The 15,517-nt window shown below is 41.3% G+C and overlaps 1 long non-coding RNA gene across 1 annotated transcript; it reads left to right on the forward strand.

Moving 5' to 3' along the window:
• The first annotated feature begins 578 nt into the window (after nt 1-578).
• LOC114438933 (uncharacterized) lies at nt 579-14,753 on the forward strand. The gene is made up of 3 exons (XR_003671009.1): nt 579-718; nt 947-1,118; nt 14,488-14,753. It is a non-coding gene; the product is annotated as an uncharacterized LOC114438933 (long non-coding RNA).
• The last annotated feature ends 764 nt before the right edge of the window (nt 14,754-15,517 follow it).

Consider the following 15,517-nt stretch of genomic DNA (forward strand, 5'->3'; position numbering starts at 1 on the left):
TGATTAAACCTCTTGTGTTGCAAGTCACCAACAAGTCGGTTTACCCTTCTTTAGGAGGTGACTGTCTGTCAGATCCAGTATCAGAAGTGAAATGGTAGCCATCAGATGATGCTAACCACTCTTGTTTGGGGACAAGCACATAGCTTCACGCTGTGATCTCATGAATCCTCACAGCAATCTAGCTGCTTTGTGACATAAATACTACCAGACTCTGAAGCTGAATAAATAGTAGGGTGGCATGAAACTGTCAAATACAATAACATTTTAGGTATGATTTGCTAATTTATTGTGTGAAATCCTTCCTTTTCCATCTACAAAAAGATTATTGCCTTCTGAAATATAACTAAAGATCCGATCTGTTGCCAGTAAGTCATGTCAACAGTGCTCGTCTAGACACTGCCTACCCAGAGTGCTCGCTGGCATTAATTGCTCCAAGAGATGTTTCGAAATGCAGTCTATTGGTTACTTTGCGTTGGCTTTGTCTTTGTTTGTTCATGTTGCGCCTGCGAAATGAGACTTTATGTTTCACTAGTCGGAGTTTCATCAATCATTCATCAGCTGTGTATTTTGTAACAGACACCACAAATGCAACATGGTGGCAGAGAAAATGAGAGGCAGAGAGAGACAGGGAATTGTTTTCTTCCTTCACACAGACACCATATCATTTGTACTGGAATCTGAAAATTGGACCTCTGAGCATCTTTGACTCCTCTGGAGGGTAAACACTCTTGTATTGTGGCTAGGGAGCAATGGCTGAAGAAAGTGGGAGGAGATAGGAACGAGGCTAAACAAACAAAAAAGGAAAAAAAAGTCTTAAGATTGAGTCCTCATAAAGAGGAGCTTTCAAAAAATTGCTGAGGAAACACTTTCATAAGACTGACCACTGTTCCTCTCTTTCCTTTTACTGTGTCTCTCTCATTCCACTGTTTAATTTTTTTTATTTTAGTTGGAAATGCTCTGTGCAGTGATGGTATCTGCAGAATGTCCTGCAGGCTACAAGCAGCAGGAATCCTATAAAGAAGGTCAACAAATATCCCAGAGAACCAGAGGAATGGAAAAAGTCTGCCCTCAGACACTTCTCCTTTTTCAACACTCTCCAAACAGAAGACACACCAATGGTAACCTATATTAGCAAGCTAGTTGTAATAAAATAGGCAACTGACTCTTAACAGTTGCAAACCTGAGGGTGTGCTTGACATATTCAAAGTATCGCATGATTAAGTCCAAACTGGTCATATTCTGTGACCCAGTTAAAGTCTAGTTCACCCAGATGCAGTGTTTTTGTAATCACTCTTACTGCCAGAAGGGGGAGACAAACATTCTGTATTGTTGCTTTAATGTATGTACACACACACACATTAGTTGGGGTGGCTGTGGCTGCATTCTGATTTGTCCCTGGGCAAAACACTGCTCCATGCATGTCTTAAATTAAAAATTCTGGGTAATAACATTATCCCCTTAATCTTTCAGTTACATCTGTCATCCTGTCAGAAAAACTGTTAACAGTGCTCAATATGTTCTTTCTTACAGTCAGCTGATTCCACTGATATATTAATGCTAACAAGTAATGTCTTGTCTGTTGTCTGTTATTGAGGGTGACCTCCCAGGTGATTACGAAAATTCAGCCATCTGGAATGCTAGGTTATAGTTAGCATTTGATGAGTTTTAGTTTTAGAAAATTAAATCATATTGTGACATTTTTATCTTATCAGTAGCAACAGTGAGTTGTAATCCAGTATGTGTCTCCATCATTACGATATCTGTGGCAATACTTGTTTAAGGTTTGCTAACAGCTTCCATTTCTTACATTAACATACAACATCAGATATCCAGCAGTGTTTTTGTTTCCTGACTTTTATATCGAACAAAAAGGAGCCATTTGTGAATTGCTCTATCACTGTGATATTCTGTCTCCAAGTAACACGATTCCCTGCTGTGCATTTCAGATTTGTTTTCAACAGAACCTGCTCTCAGGAACATTTTCAAACATATCTTATTATACATTTCTGATTGCCTCCACTCTGCAAGGCTTGCTGTTGTAGGCACCCTGCAGGGCATGTCTGAGGGTGTCTGGGACCAAGTGGTTGACCACAGCTGATTCCTGCCAAGCCATTGTAATGTTAAAACAACCACCGCATTCCTTACACTGCAGTACAAGCACTGAGCCAGGCTTGGAAAGTTACCGACCTGGGGCCCATGATTTCCCAAAAGCTTCTTGGAGCTCAGATAATAGCAGTTCTTCTGTAAAACCAATAGATAAAGATCACCACTGAATGAAAAGGACTTGTTGAACCCAGAGTGTTGAAGTGGTTCAAACACAGCCCTGTCAAGCGTCAGATTGAGATATAAAACTCTGTCCTGAATAATAATGTCAGCTAATAGTTGGCAAAATCACCATGCATTCTAGGAATAAGCGCACATGTCCAAATTACTCTTTTACGGGTGTCAGGTTGCCAAAACTGGAAGGCTATAAACCAACTAGTCAGGGGCCACATGGACCAAAATGATCATTCAAAGTGTAATGCGAGGGGATATACAGTTGTAGTCAGAAAGGAAAGGCCCAGGTGAAGAAGGAAAGCCCTATTACAAAATAAAGTCAAAGTATGTTTACCGGTAGTTTAATTATATTTTACTGCCAGTACTTTTTCCTTCCCTGCCTTTTTTTAGACTATGTGTCATTAAGGAATTTTTTTTATTATTATTATTTTTAGATTCTTTTGTTATTATATATATTATATAAGTAAAGAGAAGTATGTTAGTAAGTAGTAAGTACACTCAATGAGTGCATTGATAATTACTGCAGGTTCTGACCTCATCTCTTTCACAAGCTGCAATTAGCCTGTTAGAGGGTTAATTTGCTCCCTGAAAGCACTGGAAAGGTGGGATTTCACCTCTGTATAAAGTAAATGCACTGCATGGCACCCCTCTTACTTTAAGCAGCTAGAGTACCCACAAATCATTTAGCCAATGTGTCATTATAAGTATATGAAACACACCCTGGTAAAGAAATTGGCTGAACAACTGTGTGTGTGTGAGTTCTCCGTCATACAAGTTCCTCATTAACCTGAGTTTTGAACCTGTGACCCTCTTCAGTCAGTCACATTTCCAGCTGGCTGTGCCAGGCCTCTCAGCTCTGTGCCCAGCTGACTAACAAACTCAAGCCGCTTCATTATTACAGCTGCTGGCAGCAGCTCTGTAGCACGCAGGACCTGGAAACTAAATATCTCAACCTGAAGCTGTTACGCATGTAGCAGCATTTATAGGCCGCCTGTGGCACTTTTACTGTAGCTTTTCTATACTGTCTGAATCACATGTTTAGTTATTTATTTTCCTATTCTAAGAACGTCTTTGTGTAAGGCCTGTGCTGTGATTTATTTCTGTCCATTTTATCTTCATACAGTCATACACAAACATTCATAATCACATGCAGTTGATTTGCATGTAGCCTGATCTGTGCACATGATTTAAATGAATTGCTTTGGATTTTAGATCAGGCCAATCTCAGACCTGTAATTGGGCTTAACTTCCTGTGTGTTATCCAAATCAGATACTGAAAGTTTGACATTACACACACACAGAAACCTGGCAGACACACAGCAGAACTTTGTGTTGACTGTAAGCCTGGTGCCACAGCTCCTGCTGTTGCAAACATAGCATCATTTAGCCACGAAAGAAGCACGTATACTCGCAGACACAGAAACCCTGGTGTCACCCTGGTGTCACTTTTAACCCTCATTTCTCCTCTGTATGGCGGTGTGTCTGATGTGCTAGCCAAAACTCTTCAGACTGACCACACATTTTTGCACACTCAGCTCATTTATTGGGTCAGGTTGAATCTTTTTTTTGTGTAATTGCTGCACTGCTGTGTACTGTAACTGCTTTTTTTAACTAACAGTGTCGCAATCTCATTGTAGATCACAAACCTTTTAGAATGCACAGAAAAGACAAATACCTTAAGTTACTGCAGCTGATAAAGTGCCTTCATAATGTGTTTTTGTTAAAGTTTTTCATCGGTATGCTTTCAATGACTCATTCATATCCATAAACACTTCAAGGGCCTTAGTGAAGATAAAAATAGTCCATCCCCAGCGTTAATGGAGGCTTTGGGCTTCTTAGCTCTGAGTTAAGTGATCAGTGTTTTCCTTTTGGGATGTGGCTTATGGGGAAATCAGACTGATTAAAGGAGCAGCCCTAGTGCCTCTCTTTCCTCCCAGTCTTCAAGCTCTGAGAGCTATGTCTCCATCATCAATCTGGGTCTATTAGCAGTGCAAATTAACAGACAATCTCTTATTTCAGCACCTGAAACAAACATGCAGCGATCAGACATCCCAAATAGAAGAATTCAAGTTGTCAGTGGGCAAAAGACACACAGAAAACCTGAACCTGAAACCACTATCACCTGTAAATTTACACAGTAGGTAATCATGGTAACAATTGGGATAGACAACAAATTCACGTTTACAAGAATTTAAAAAAACATTACTGCATGAATGCATACTGTAGAACCACCAGCATCAAATCCGACTTCCATAAGACTTGTCTTGAGGCTCTAAGTCATGTTATGAGCTGTGATTGCATCCTGCATCGCATCATTTACAGCAATAAAACTCTGTTTTTGTAAATCATTTTCTGCTACAGCGCAGCAAACATAGTAAATTTAAGAACAAACAAAACTACCGGTATGTTCAGATGTCTGAAAGTAAATGTGCCAAAACCTTTAGCCCCAAAGACAAAAGAGATTATGGTGTAAAGCTGCACTGAGGACTCCACCTTTCCTTATCTTTTGCTCTTTTACAAGGCTGACATAATACTGCCTCAAAGGGCATGCCGCTGTTGTGCATCACAGGTGTGTCCCGTCAGTTCTTTTCTGTGGAGCATTCCACTGTGATTGTTCACCCACTCAATCTCCTGTCAAGTTGTGGGTTCTGCTTAACTGTGAATATGCACCATCTTGTCATGGTGGATGGTCTTTCTCTAACCTTAACCAAGTATTCTGATCTCCATTTAATTTTTTCTTTAAACATTTATATGAATCCCTTTCAGACAGGCTACACTAAAAAACTACATCCCCCAAAAATATCTTCACCACTTGTTGCAGTTTAAGACAAGTTTCCAGTTAAAAATCACATCCAGATGGAGCAAATGATAGTAGTAGACTCACAACATGCGATGAGCGTCAAATAGTCCATATTTCAAACAGCTGTAGCCTAATGGATAAATTTGTGCCAGAGGTCACAATCAAAAGTATCAAAAACACATACATTGCTTTTTTTTTTTTTTTTTTTTAAATGAGAGTAAACATGTTCAACCCTCTGGTCTGTCAGCCATGCAGAGAGTTCCTGCATCTGGGTTTATATGGCTTTTTACTGGGAGCGGGTGCTTTCAATACTGAGGCCTGGGATAGTGTTTGTTATAAAACAGTACCTCTCCTGAGATATCTGCTTTCTCCTTTACACAGGAATGTACAGACATTGAGACCTTGCAAAGACTTCAGGGTTGGGCATCTAAGACAGAGAAGAGAGGTGGAGACACACACACACACATACTGTGATCTGTATGAGTACGCCTGAGTTCTGTCTTGAAGACAGAGCTTTAAACACTACCACATGCTACAAGTCCAGCAGAGAAAGAGACACACTGTGTGTTTTGTGTGCATGCTTATGCAACCATATGCATAGCAGTTGCATCTGTGCATGGCAGTGTGTCTTTGTGTATTTTTGCTCACTTATCTGAGTGTGTGTAAGCAGGAATGGACTGAGCGTTGACTGTTTTATTATCCACTCTGACCAATTATAACAGTGATTAGGCTGTACTTGGAAGAAAATGTTGAGGCTCTGCTTAGAGTCAATAAGGAACGCAGCCAGAGAGTTAAAGTGTTGTTCAACTCTCACTCACACACACAAGATGATGCTTATTACAATGCACAATAGTTCTGTGGCTGAATTATGTAAGAAGATGCATGGCCAGTTAGAAAATGTGTTTTCCAGAAACTGTCATCAGCTTCCAACATTTCCTGGTTAGCATTACAGTTTCTTTTGTGGTCGAACTATGCTGCTCTGTGTGTGTGTGTGTGAGTGTGTGTGTGTTTGTGTGAATTCTCAGATTAATTTCCCCAACTAATGTCAGTCCAGCCTTGGACATTTCCAAGAGAAACCATTCATTCAGTAAAATGATCCCACATCACGCTCCAGAACCACAATGAGATGAGAAAATCACATCCAGCACATCTCACAGACAGATTTGGTCCTCATAGAGAATCCTTTATGTGAATGGAGATTTCGCATTTTGGTGTGTGGAAAGGTTTCCTCAAGTGTTTAAAGGTAGGGTAGGAGATTTCATTCTGATGCACTTTTTGTTAAATTAGTGTAACTTCTCTTTACAGTCTGATAGCAACCAATTAGTTCGGCAGTTTCGCTTTAAAACGAAGAATATTAATCATCTGTGGAAACTATAAAACACTAAAAACATCAGCCAATCCTACGAGGCGCACCTGCGCAGAGTATTGGCTGGTTGTCACTCTCTTTCTGCTCTGCTCGCACCAGAGAAGTACGTGCATGATGGCCGAAGTCACAGACTGGTTGGGAGGCGTGGCTTCGGGGTGAGCTCAGTGAGAAAGGGGCGTGTGTTTACTTTCAAAATCTGGCTGACTCTCATTGAGTTGTCAAAATCTTCTACCCTACCTTTAACACTTGAACTAACAATACGGCCAAAGTTTTATACCAACAGGATATCTCAAGTGTCAAAAATTATAACCACCGAAACGAAATTAAAGAAGAACCTTATTATTTTCACCTGACGACACAAACATTTGTTTGCATGACATATTAGTACAGGTAACCTTCCATCATCGTGTCCCTATTTAAAAATCAAGGTTTTACTGATATTCTTTACTCACCATTCAGAACTTCTTAGTACACATAGCTAAGTTTAGTTGCCTGAAATTGAATAGAAACCACAATGGTGCAGGCCACACCAACTATAGTTGTCCTGTTTTTGATTCTGGGAGAAAAGGCAGTATATGATGAAGCAGTTACCCTTTGAAGCGAGCCTATGTAACTTTATCCCAACAACTGACTATCAATTTGAATTCCACTATTCTTTTGCAAAGGGGAAAATTATGTTTTTTCCTCCTATAGAAGTTACATAATGAGACATAAATACTTCTTGACTGTGTTCCTGTCAGAGCTGATGGGAAGGATAAGTGTTATCCTCTGCTGTGGTGTATTTCAGAGAACATAAATACTTAAAACATGTGGTAGATGAGAGTGAATCACAGACTACTAACTTAATTGTCAGGGCCATCATCACCGATGTAATACATGAGTCTCCTTGGAAAGAGTGCAACCAATGCTTTAACCAGTGACAGAGTTTTATCAGTAACAGTTTCACGTCAAAGTTGTTTTTCCTAATATTGTTCCAACATTTTTAGGAAAAGGGAAACACGGTTGTGGATAGCACTGTCACCTCACAGCAAGAAGGTTCTTGTTCGAAACCGGCGGTGGCCTTCCTGTGAAGAAATTGGACCTTCTTCCTGTGCCAGAAATAAAAAAATGACACGTATTACCAAGGCAGCTGCATTAACATACGATTTGTGAGTTAACAAACTGTCTCAATATTTTATATTGATCCAAGATAGATGATGACAGAGGGATGATTCATCTAGCCATTTGCCAAGTATTCTTTCTGTCCTTACGAAACAGACAAACAGGGCAACACGGCATGTCATTGCATCAGTGAAACACGTTACCTTAATTTAAAAGCCACTGTGACTGTGTATCTCTGGTATGAACTACTACTGCTTTAAGCACATATGGTTTTCTGTGGTTTGGCTTATTACCTTAGTTGATTTATGATTGATTATATCCAGCCAGAGGACGTGCTGGCTGGAGCGCTGAATGCTACTTGGCAACATGAGAAGAGGCTCACTCCCATACGCAAGGAATAAAGGTTGCTCTCTCTCCTCATCGGACACATTCACTTTGAAGGTTTTCCACAGTGTGAGTCACTGTAGAAAGTGAAAAGCGGTTCAGTGACATTCTTTCGCGTCATTTTGTATACCCATGCTCAGAGTCAGACAAACAGACTTCCAAACAGAAACAGCAGACGTGGGCAGTGAACCTCATTCAAGGTTGCTCTCAAAGCAAAGCCACACATACACAGGAAGGATAAACACACCACTTTCTTCTCATTGCTGAACCCTGTGACCCACCTCACTAGCTGGTGGCCTCTCCTGTGTATTAGTGCACAGCGGTGCAGCCCAGTGGTCACACAGACAATATCATGATTTAACTGGCCAAATATTGTCAATTGTAATTATTTTTTCATCTTTTGTGCATTCAGTTTTGGAAGACAGACAAAGACGAACAAACCTAATGACAAGCTGATGTGAGCAACATTAGGATTTACAGGGGAAAAAACTACTACTCCAAATGAAAAGAATAGGAAATGTAGTTAACTGTGGTTATGGCATTCCAAACACAAAAACAAACTCATGCAGCTGTTAGTGTGTTTTTAGGCCTCAGTGACAGCAGAGTCACAGAGGGTTGGTTGTTGTCTTTTTTCTCTGCTGTGTTTTACAACCTTCCTTGCTCTCTGGCCTGCTTCCCTTTGCTCACAGCAGGCAGCCTGGTCTGTGGGTGGAATCACTCCTCACTTCATTATATAAGAGCATTGCTGCTCCCTATCAACCTTTCTGAGCTGTCTTGTGTCAGCTAGACCTGACAATTCTTGGTACAAGCTTTATTATTAACATGAGTCAGTAAACACATGTGTAAATATAGAACATTGATGTAAAAGTAATTGCAGCTAGGGGATGCCTGTGAGAAAATGAATATGCCACCAGTGAAGATATCACTGAAAAACATTGTTTACATGCTTATGTTGTCTAAAACTAACCACTGACTGAAGGTTTTGAACCCAAAGCTTTTGGAGTTACTCCATTCTATCAAACCAATTTCTGTCCTTTGGTTTCTTCTTTCTTCTTTCATTTATCATAGCTTCTTGCTTGTGAAACCTTTCTGCCCACTCATGCTTTTTATCTTCAAGTAGCACTTGTGATTGTTGATGCTGGATCAGTAGCTTCTACTCAGCTTTTCTCACAGCAGCATGCACCTTTCTGACTGCTTGGCAGAGCCTCTTGGTTCTCACATACACCAATGACTACCTGTCCCTCCTCTAAATATGGTGTTTAGTTCGTGGGTTCAGCATACTTACAGCTGCAGCAGTTTCAAAATCTTACGGTAGCCAGACTCACTGTCTTTCTCCTAGTATTTAATTTTGATCTTTGTCACATTTGGATAAGACTTCTGTAATAGTTGCACCATTCAAAAAAAAAAAAAAAAAAAAAAAAAAGCCAGAATCTAAAAGCAGATTGGTCCACTGTTTGTACTGTAGATTAGAAGTGGATCTTTTAACAGACTGAGAAGCAGTTTTTGGGCCACATCCAGTTTGGAAGTAAGATCCTTGTTTAAAACATTCTCAAGTTGACCGAGTTTTGTCACTTGACACTGCAATCAGTGGATCTACTGATCCATTGTGCCTTCTTTCTACTTAGTCTACTCTAGTGCACAAACGTGATGGATAGTTTATTCAGTCTCAGAATAAATCAAGGGTACAGATAGTTGTAGCTGTCGTCTCTGTAGTTGTAGTAATCACTTTACTGTGACGGCAGTAATAATCACACCACAGGGTGAAATTACTCTTAACTCAGAGTGACGTGTGAGCAACATGAGCCGGTTTCTCTGCACCTGTGTGCTTATGGCAGAGATGGACAACTGTTGGAGCCACTGGGATTTAAAGTGACAGTGTAGCAATGAACACTCACACACAATATCTCACTGAAATACAAAGTGGTTATAAAATGGAAACTTAAAAGCATCTTTATTAACATCAGTACAATTTGATGTGGTCAGTATGCATTTTGATTGTCTGTGTGTGCTGTATTTTATAGTGGTTGTTTTATGTCACTTTGTAGTTACCGCAAACTATTTTCTAATCATGGTAATCACTTTGTTTTGAAATCTTCATGGTCAAATGATCAGCATAGAAGAGCTCTGTTAGAGCTGTCTCTTGAACCCTTGGCCTCTGTGTCAGTATCTGGTCAGGCCATACATGCCTCTTCACTGCTTTTCTGCATGTCAGTGGACCCATCTCACACGATTCTTTTTGACACTCTGAGCCTCTTCATAGATGCCAGTGCTCTGAGCACCCTCAGATCTCCTTCCGACAGATGAGTTCTTAAAATGCCGAGCACAAGACCCTGATGGTTGAACCCAATGTCAAACTGCAGTCATATCACTTGAACCTCGTTGCACTGGTAGATTTGTAAGAGTCAACATTAGCTGAAACGTTGCTTCCAAAAGAATAACGTATATTATGTAGTTTTTTTATTCTATGTATGCATTTTCATTTTTTTCCCCCACTCGTGAGCGTGACCCTGAGATACACAAACTCCTCCACTTGGGGCACAAGCTCTCCTCCTGCCCAGAGAGCACAAGCCATCTTTTTCTGGTCAAGAACCATGGCTTAAGACTTGGAGGTGCTGATTCTCATACCAGCCGCTTCACACTCGGCTGCAAACCTACCCAGTGCACACTGGAGGAGATGAAATCCTGTGGTTCCCAAACCAGACCCCCTTTGGCCCCTCGCTGCGTCTAGAAATTCTGTCCATAAAAATTATGAACAGAACCGGACTGTCATGGTGAAAAAGGAGCTGAGCCGAAAGGCGAGGCTCTCGATTTACTGGTCAATCTACGTTTCTACTCTCACCGTTGGTCATGAGCTCTGGGTAGTGACTGAAAAAATGAGATTGCAAGCGGCCGAAATGAGTTTCCTTCAAAGGGTGGCTGGGCGCTCCCTTAGGCCCCGTTCACACTGGGCCTAATGTGGCTTAAGCAGGATTTGGCCGCATCCAGATCAATCCAGATGTGTTTTTTTCCGAGTGTGAACACCTCCAATCCAGCTGAAGTTTGATTTCAAGCCGGCTAGATCCACCCTCGAGAGGTGGATCTAGCAGGATTGGCTCAAATGTGGCTCAGGTGTGAACGCAAATGTGGCTAGCAAATCCGGCTTGCCACATTATTAGCCATATTACGAGGCGCCACCTAGTGGTAGCCAGATTTGAAAATAGGTCTGAACGCATCCAGCTTATCCATCTGGATTGATCTGGATGCGGCCAAATCCTGCTTAAGCCACATTTTTTTCCCCAGTGTGAACGGGGCCTTAGAGATAGGGTGAGGAGCTCGGTCACCCGAGAGGAGCTCGGAGTAGAGCTGCTGCTCCTTTACATCGAGAGGAGTCAGCTGCGGTGGCTCGGGCATCTGTTTCGGATGCCTCCTGGACGCCCCCCTGGGGAGGTGTCCCGGGCATGTCCCATTGAGAGGGGACCCCAGGGGAGACCCAGGAAGCAGTGGTGAGACTATGTCTCTCGGCTGGCCTGGTAACACCTCGGGATTTCCCCGGAAGGGCTAGAAGAAGTGTCCGGTGAGAGGAAAGTCTGGGTGTCTCTACTTAGACTGCTACCCATGCAACCCGGCCCTGGATAAGCAGTTGACAGGAAAAACTTTAAAATCTGTCCTGTCAAAAAACTGAATTTTCACCCATCATATGGCTATATCTCAAGAACTCACACTATATTGTTGGGACTTGAGTTCAAAAACCGTACAAAAAAGTTGACACCACTGTTTTTCATGACAGTGGTTTCAGTGTCTTTGGGCAGAAACAAAAAGCAACAATAGCGACCACTTCTAGAGAACAATGCTACAGCTACATGAACTGCCAGACACACAAACTCTACTCAAGAAACTTTACAACAGTAGCAGTGATCTCTTCAATTAAAGCGATGAGTTTATGGAATACTTCCCCCACATATTCGGCAAAGGTGTTGTCACACACAAACCAACTGTGTAAGGCGCTGCAGCCATCCATCATCTGTAAACATCAGCTGGATTATGTAACAAGTCACTTTAACAGCGTAGATGTTCGACAGCAGTGCATCAACAGATGGCCCATCTAAGCTCATTCAGTGAAAGCTGACACACAAGCCCTCTGCGCATTCACATCCACATACAGTACATACTGGAGGCACCTGCAGGCTGGGACTTGACATGTCTGCTATATCCTTCAACTTCCATGTGACAGCTGTATCTGTGGCTTGAAAAGCTTGAAAAGTAATACCTATTATATATTATATCGTACTTTGGAACCATTCAAAAATAAAATAATGCTGTGTACCTAATGAACTGCAAGCTGGCTTAATTGTTCCCTGTGCACCATACTTCTTTTGGTAATTATATATTTTGTATTGTTGATTACTGTGTATAGCATTAGCTGTTATAATATTAAAAGTAGCCAACTGGATAGTGATGTGTGTTCAAGGTTTCCAGTTATACCCTATTTTTGACCATATCCAGGAAATGTTGTTTACATAGAGCATGAGTAACCTGGATATTTATGCCTTCAGGGGTATTCACGTGTCTGATTATGTGTATACAGTTGTGCCACTGTGTTCTTAAAATACACAATTTGTGTGACCAGTAAATGTTTTTTCTTAGTAGCATACACTGGTGTGTGTGTCCGCGTATGTGTGTGCAAGCAGAGAGAGAGCGATAAACAGGCTGAGGTTGTAGTGTCACAAGACCAACAACTGCTGGTGTGACCAGCAACAGGTGCTCCAAGGTAAACCAGGGGTATGCCAGAAAAAGAACAAGACATTTAGACCACTATGTACCTGCCCACTACAGAAGTCACTCCAGCTAATCATTTTTATCATGTGTAACTTGCTAATAAAGGATATTGGGCATGAGGATAAAAGCCTAATTCAGCCTGACAGACAGCTTAAAGACACAGAAGTGTGTTGCCGGATAAACACTCGAATAAGTAACAAGAATAACAGGACCAAATCAGATCCCTAATGGACCGACTGAGGAGCTGATAGCATGGCTGGCAACAGAGGAGAGGGACATGTATTTATAGCAACATTACAAGTTTCCATGATAGTTTCCAACACACTGGCCAGAGACCCTGGAAGCACATGGCTATCTATCAACCACCACGCTTATCATCACAGAAGTACAAAAGCTCCTCTGTCGGCAGCAGCTAATAAAACACTGCATTGACCAAGAGTGTCCAGGATTACACACCAGTCATTTCGTTCCTGGTAAATGGAATCAGCAGTCCTATTGATCTGAGTGTATGTATACAGAGTTCTCATTGTCTCTTTGATAACAACAAACCTACTGAAGATTAGTGTGAAGTAGTTAAATCAGCTGCTCTGTGCTGCTGAGTTGTTGCTACTGAGCTTACAGTATCACTCAACGTAGTACACGGTATAAAATGCTGGTATGGAACACTGGAGCCAACAATCAACCACTGACATGTAGATTATTAAGGAGTTGAGCCCCTTCAGTGACTCTGTAATAGTTTACCTGCTTGAGATGGATATTGCACCCCGGTCTACGTGCAATAGTTACACTGGTCGACAGCTCAGGCCATATTAACAAAAACCCTGCTTCCTACCTGCAATGCTATGTTTGAAAAAAATAATGCGTTTTTAAACGATTAACTCATTTTCTGTGTGTCACATGTGCGCAGTGTGTAGGACACAGAGCACAGACAGTATATAATTGGCTGCGCATGCCTGTGTATCGTGTCTGCATGAAGGCGTTAATGAGGTGCTGAAAATGCCAGGGCTCATACAGCCATGGTGATCTGAAGCCAAAGAACACCACAGAACACATACTGTACACATAAAAAAAGCACAAAAGATTGCATATACAGGAACATATGGGCAGGCAATCTCAGTCATTCCTGGTTTTGATTATGGTTAATATGAGTTGAAAATAAACAGTGAGGGATTGTAAACCAGATTTCCATAACCTCCAGGGGGGTTTCCACCTCTGAACAGAGGGATAAAGAAATCCATAACTACTGCACGGATCATGTTACTATAAGCCTAAATAAGACCTGGACTTATCATCCTAACAGACCACCATGTAGTTGATACCACCGAGACACACTTGCACCTGAAGGTTTTTGGTCAAGATGTTGGAAAATGACTCTTTATACTTGTCAACTCTAATATGCTGAACATTTTTATAAGCCTCCATGTTTTGATTGCAGCAGTTAGCAGCAGGCCAGACGAGTACTTTTAATAACAAGGTCTCCCCTCTGGGTTCTGCTTTTAGCCACAGTATAATGTTGCAAGTAGGTGAGAATTTTGCCTGGCCGTTGGTTATTTTAGAATATCCTTGAAGTAATAAAGACATGAACTGGACCTATTGGGTGTTGTCTTTCTTGTTAACCAATGCTGCAGCCTAGCGGTGGAGTTGTGTATTACTAGAGAGAGAGTGAGGCGTCTCAGTACGCTTTACAAAGGGTGGTTGTCTAAGGCAGAGGGAGGTGCAGCTTTTTATACATGCACAGTGACATCTTTGTGTGATTATGCAGAATATTTAGAATAGTCAATAATGTCTGGTATTTCTGTTTCAGGTATTTGTGGAAAAAGCTCTTGTGCAATCATCTTTCTCCATCTGTGGTGTGTCTGGAAGATGACCCCCCCCCCCCCCCCCCCCATTCCTAGAAAAGGCTGGTTACCACCATTACACAAGACGACACAAGACCATTATCAGTAATGGCTGGAGATCCCCCAAGAGGAGCTGGCAGGCATTGTTGGATATGAGAAGGTCTGGGCATCTCTTCTCCCCTATGTGTCTAACATGGCTACAATGGAATATGTGGTTTCCTGAATTAATAGCTTGGCTGAATAAACTGATACACCAATACAGTACCATGGTGAAAGAGAGATGCCTTTTTGCTTGCACCAAACTGCATCAATCACCCTTTGTATTTCTGAAGCAACCCTATATTATCAGTACCAGATATAAAAACGTATAATTTTTATATCTGGTACTAATATAAACGTATATCTTTATTTTTTACTATAAGGTCAAAGCAGTTTGGCAGGATAGCTTTTTGAGGTTAATGAGCACTGCTAGCAGCTTACTATCCCTTTTAACGGTTAAAATACAACAACAAATTCTCATCCTTATCACATGCATAAATGAAATACACGAGTGAGGATTTAATGTAGACATAGACCACAAACATGTTGACAACATGACTATGACATAACTACTGTGTGACACAGCGTGCAGGTGGTGCGGGTTCATATTACAAGCAGCGATAAAAATAATCATACACTGTTCTATGCTGCACATGACTGCAGACTGGAGTGACCAAATGTCTAAACCAGGATGTGTATAGATATAATTGTAGACATATAAAAACACATACCGTAATACAATAGATCCACATGGTCTTTGTCCACAAATTACAGTAGACAGTTTGATTTTAGGCTGCTTAGCTGTCAGTGGCTGTAGTGTGTGCTGTTAAGGTAAAAAAACTTTATTCTTTCCAGGAATGAAACAAGAAAAAAAACACTGGAGCTGCCTGCCACTGTCAGCCAGTTTATACCAGAGATGGAAATAGACAGGAGGGGGATATCCTTATCTGCCAGTGC

This window comes from Parambassis ranga, chromosome 7 (genome assembly GCF_900634625.1).
Source record: "Parambassis ranga chromosome 7, fParRan2.1, whole genome shotgun sequence".
Classification (NCBI taxonomy): domain Eukaryota; kingdom Metazoa; phylum Chordata; class Actinopteri; family Ambassidae; genus Parambassis; species Parambassis ranga.